This window comes from Carya illinoinensis, chromosome 6, assembly GCF_018687715.1.
Source record: "Carya illinoinensis cultivar Pawnee chromosome 6, C.illinoinensisPawnee_v1, whole genome shotgun sequence".
NCBI classification, from domain to species: domain Eukaryota; kingdom Viridiplantae; phylum Streptophyta; class Magnoliopsida; order Fagales; family Juglandaceae; genus Carya; species Carya illinoinensis.
The window spans coordinates 2417229-2423228 of NC_056757.1; positions in this window are offsets into that span (position 1 = coordinate 2417229).

Consider the following 6000-nt stretch of genomic DNA (forward strand, 5'->3'; position numbering starts at 1 on the left):
TGATGCAGGTTTATTTAGCATGAATAAAGAGCTGAAAAATTTTAAACCTCGGAAGATTCATCACGCAACCAGGGAAGTTCCTTTTATTTCTTCAATCATTTTTACTTTTGCATTACAATGAGGACACTGTTTAGTTTAAGTTTGGGGGTGTAAACTCCTATAGTCATTTGATCCTTTTGTTTTCTAAGTCTTGGGTTGTTGATGGGTTGTTTGATTCTCTTACCAAGCATGCATTGGAGTAAGATTGAATTCTCTATGACTCTGAAATTTGTGATTGAAGATGGTTTTGAGAAAAATTTTCAAAAATTTCTTTTATGTCAAGTGGAGTTTTGTGGGTACTTTGGTTTAAATCTTTGACCTTGAACATAATTGAGCACATAGTCGTTTTTCTCTTATTCCATTTTGTTTATGAAGAGAAGAAGTTGAATTAATTGAAAGAGGGAAGTTCGATTTTGCTTTGCTCTAGAATCCGTTGATGGGTCCTTGAGGCGAAATCCTAGTTGAGACCAAATATTAGAGAAATGATCTAGGCATTTCTTTGGTATAACCAAAAAGCTTTCCCAGCCGTCCTAAATATCATGCTATCATTACATGGTGTGTTTCAATAGTCAACCCCCTTGAGCATTCATAAGCCTTTATTTATTCTTTGAACTACATAAACCATGCCCGTTCTAAGCCTGAAAAACAATGAATCTACCTTTGATAGTTTGAGAAAATACTTTGGTGGAGAGTTACATTTAAAAGAGAAAATTGGTTTCATGATGAACCGTATTATGTTTGCTCTGTTTGATCAAAGAAGAAGAAGAAGAAAGATAGTAAAAGTGAAAAAGAAAAAAAAGAAAAAAAAAGAAAAAGAAAAAGAAGTCGCTAAGCAGAGTGTGAATTGCCTCAGATTTTGTTAAGAGAATTGTTTGTATTGCATCAGTGATTACAGCAATAATAATGCCACAAGTATGAACATATTGCCAAGAAAGAGCTATGATTTGAATCATGTGGGTATCTCTTTTAGTGTTCTTTTCACTAAGTATTTTTCCAGTTTGCTTTGATTTTCCATATCCAGTTCTTTCTTAACCCTCACCCTGTGGCCTATTATTACAACCTTATTAAAGACCTTTTGATCTCTGATTTTGGTGTTGACTACATTAGTGGAGAGGATTTCTGAAAATTGGACTTATGGGTTAAGTTTTAAGAGAATTCTTCTAATTTTGGTTGTTCTACTTTTATCTGAGTTTGCAGATGGTTTGAGGTTAAATTGACTATAGCACACACACACTCAAGGTCTTAGCTTTAGGTTGAAGTAAACGCCTAACTCTTGCTTGACAAATTACAAAATTTTTGATTGATTTTCTTGCTATCTTTGATGTTAAAAGAGTAAGATACTAGTGATGAAATCTAAATTCATAAAAGCTTGGTGAGTGATGATACTTTTCTTTGGGATTGAGTTGATATTGCCTAAACTATCATTTGCTTTTCTTTTTGTTTGAGGACAAACAAAGTTGTAAGTTTGGGGGAATTTGATGACTTGCAAAATTTCGTATTGCAGATTTTACAAGATCGCTCGAGCGGAGGCTTTTGACCGCTCTAGCGAATTCAGGCAGATTCAAACGCTCGACTGTCGCTCGACAGTGAGCTCGAGCGGGTTGCTGGAAAACAAAGATCGCTCGAGCGGAGACATTGGCCGCTCGAGCGAAATCAGGCAGAGTCGAACGCTCGACGTACGCTTGATAGGACGCTCGAGCGAAATCAGGCAGAGTCAAACGCTCGATGTGTGCTCGACACCCCGTTCGAGCGAACATCGTATTTTGACAGATTTAAGATTTTTCGCCGTCACACCATATAAAAGGGATTTTTCACTCTATGGCCGCGGTTGTTGACTGGAGAACACTTTTTGGGACAGAAAAACACAGCTAGAAGGATTCAATTCATCTGTTTTGGAGAGGAAATTCCATATTTTGCACGTACGTTGGAATCATACACGAGCACAGACGGGAGAAAAGCATTGAATCATTTTCTTGAGTTTTTGAAGACGAGTTGCGGCTGCGAGGAGTATTTTTCAGCGTTTATTTTCTTCCAATATTCTCAGAACAATTATGGTGAATTCGTTTATGTTGAATTCCATTTCTAGCATGAGCTAAATTTTATTTATTTTAGGAAAACGATGTAACCTATTTTCGAACTATGCTTGATTGTCTATGCTAATTTAAGGCAATTCTCTCTTTGTTTATCTGATTTATTCTGAGTTTATTGCTTCTAATTAACTGGCCATTGATTAGATGATATTTAATCTTGGGATTTGCTATCGAAAGAGGAAATCATAGTGTAGATCTTGAATATTTCAGCATAGGAAAGTATAGAGATTGAAAGACTTGTATAAACCTATGTAGTAATTAAATCATTGGTCTTATTACTTTCTTGCTTTATTAATTTGCATATTCTTGTGTGAATTGATAAACAAGAATAATTTCTAATTGACTATCGAAAGAGGCTGTTGGATGAATTAGAGATTTGCTAATGAACAAAAAGAATTAAATTAAATTAGCTGGATAAGAAAAGCATAGTGAAGAATTAGGTGAAATCGATTTCCTAGAAGTTTTCTTTCCCATTAATTTGATCTTTGAAGGTCAGTTTTATTTCCTTTGCGTATTTCTCTTTGAGTTGATCTTAGTTTAATTTGCAACTACAAAAATCTTAGTGATTCCTCTAGATAAAATCGAGATTAGTATAATTTTGATATTTGGCAAAAGTAAGGTACCATTCCCTGAGGACGATCTTTTCTTATCACTTTATTATAAAATTACGATACTGTGCACTTGCAGTTTTGCACCGATCATTAATCCGGCCATTTGTGTATTGAGGGATGATCGATCAACATATAGAATGAAAGAACTCACCATCCATTTTATGGTTGGATAAAATTAAAGTTTTTCAAACTGTTCCATACGGGCTAGTATGACAGGAATTTATCATTCCGATTTAGTATCCAATACACTATACCACCTCGTTCAGTTTTGCTCCAAATTTCGACCCATTTAGGCTTGTTTCGGCCATTTCGGTCAAATTCCGACCATTCCGGCCATAATTGGTATTTCAGTCCATATTCTGTTTCGGACTGTTTTTGTAATTTTTTTGTACTTGAATGGCATTTTTGTAAATTTTAAATCCAGATGGTATTTAATTAATTCTAGAATATAAAATGTATTTATATAATTTTAATTTTTTTGTAACTTTAAATATGTCCCCCCATTCTCTCATTTTTTAAATACCATTATTTTAAATAGTTTATCTATTCTTTTATTTATTTTTCTTTGTTTGTGTCTCAACTCAAGTTTGTGATTTTTTCAACATATACTCATTTTCTAAATTTTCAATTCTTCCACATATATATATACATATATACATGATACACACCTACATATATATATTTTTATTCTATTAGTTGTTAGTTTATATATACATATAAATATTTATATATAATATATAATTAATTCCAAAACGGTATCGATATCGAAATATTTTGTTCAAGTACTTTAACCGAAATGGTCACAAGAATGGTATTCGATAAAACCATCAAACATATAAAGGATGAATACACTACAACATATTTGGTTTTTAGTGACGGTTGGAAAATTGTGACGGTCCCCAAACCGTCACTAAAAAGTATTTTCTATGCGTTATGTCTGTCATTTCATTCTCTAAGTAGAATACTAGATTGAATCTATAGAATTTTTTAAATTTTTTATTCAAACTTTAAAACTTAAAAATCCTATCTTGAATCTATCGGAATATAATTTTCTTCCTTTTAAATGAAATGGATAGCATCGTTTTAATATAAAATAATGAATATTTTGATCATTTTCCGCTGATTTGATAAGTGAAATAATTAAAATATTTTTATATAAAATAGATACTATCCAATTTCGTTAGAAACAGAGATGATATGTTTTAATCTAAAAACGTTAGACCCATTTTTATGTTTATGAAAGAAAGTTCAAATCATCACATGGCCATGGACTTTTCCATGCCTGGATTTCAATAAGCCCTTGGGCCCTTACATACGACGAGCTTGGCATAGGAGAAGCGAAAGTGGCTACCTATATATAATGGCGGTTAAGGAAGCAAGAGGCCATCATACCAATTTGAAATGATGGATATATCATATAGGAAAAAAGATAGACATATCAAACAAGTTTTATAATATTTATTCCTTTCCATATAAAATATTGTAGGCCTCATTTATTTAGAGATAGAAGATCTATTTAACACTCATTTTTTTAACACACGCATCACACTTCTAATGTTAGAACTTATCAATTGAGTTCTTACATTAGCTATATATTAACATCCTTTATTTATCACTTCCACTTGATGGATCTTCTGGACTCGCAAGATCAATCTTTAGACAACATCCTTGATGAGTCCTTTATTGACTACAGGATGTCGGATGAGTTTGAGTGATTCCTCTATATTTTTACAAAGCTCGTGAGGACCAGGAATCACACTTGGGTCAACAGTCAAAGAAATAGTCATCTTGTTCACATAACTTTGATAATTGACAACCAATGACTTCAATAGAAACATGAGAAAAACATAGAACAAAGCATTAGAATTTGTAAGCCACGGGTTTGGACTTCAAAGACTTTTGCTTCAATTAATGTGCGCTCAACATATTGACTTTCTAAATTATATATTCATGCTACGTTTGGGTAGTGAGGTGTCATATGATCTATAAATAGTAATAAAAAGTGATTAAAAAGTAATAATAATATATGAAACACTACTAGTGAATAGTAATAAAAATAGTGAAAAATAAATAAAAAATAATGATAAAATATTAAATAGTAATGAAGTGATCTCATGTCACTCCACTGTATACCCAACCAGTCTCAAATAATGATTGGATAACTTACAATTGGGGGCCCATAAAAGAAGGAGCAAGGTAAGCAATTGGATGGCCATAAAAGCTAATTTCTTCTTGCGCACCAACCACTCCAGAAATAGCCATTGTTATATTGGAGAGTGCTCGGCATATTATAGCAGCAGCAACCTATTATATATCCATGGTGTAAACATAGTTTATGACATTATTTAGCAGCTTGTCATGCAGCTTGATCTCTGATGATAAAATTTTTTTTCTTCAATAATATACTCATTTTTTTTAATAATAATGATTTGTACAAGTCTCAATATACAAGCCTTATGCAGTCTATTTATAAAAAAGTGAATCATATTATGAAAAATTATTAAAAAAAATTTCATTTTTTAAACGAGACCTACATTTTAACAAAGTGCATGTTTGCGCAAAGCTTCCACAGTTATGTAGGCAAGTGATGATATAATATATAACTTAATTACTTATATATATGGGATTAATGCTTCACTTTTTTTTAGTCCAAAGTATGAATTTGAATATGATTAATTCCTGGGTAATTATTTATTTGACAATAACTAGCTTGAGTTATAAAAATAAAATGTTAGGTCTAAGGAGATCGATTGTATGTACGTACGTACCTTGTTTTCAAATATTCTGAACGCTAACCCAATACACATACTTGTGAATAGAGGTTCAAGTGAGAGCTTTTTTCTATCAATGGTGGCCTTTGCTTTCCGAACATAATCCAATGGGTTGTCTTGCAAAGCAATGGTGAATGGGAGGAACATATATCCAATCAAATTGCCCCACCTAGTTTTCAACCCCTTAGCCATCATATTAGCCATATCATGTTTAAATTCTGTTAGAAGTATGCACATTATTTGATGCTTAGTCATTTAGAGTTGGTACTTTTTTTGAGAGTTTGGATTTATTGTTGCCAGATTTAGTAAAAATGGTGAAGGTCGATTACGAGAACAGTGTGAATGGAAAGAAAAACAGAGCAAGGATGTTGAAAACAGAGGCAAAGGAAGAGAATAAATTCTGCATAAAAATTACTTGCTTCTCTATGGTGTACAGTAATGAATTTATAAAAAGAATTGACTAAGCTATGTAATGAAAAAGTACTAAAA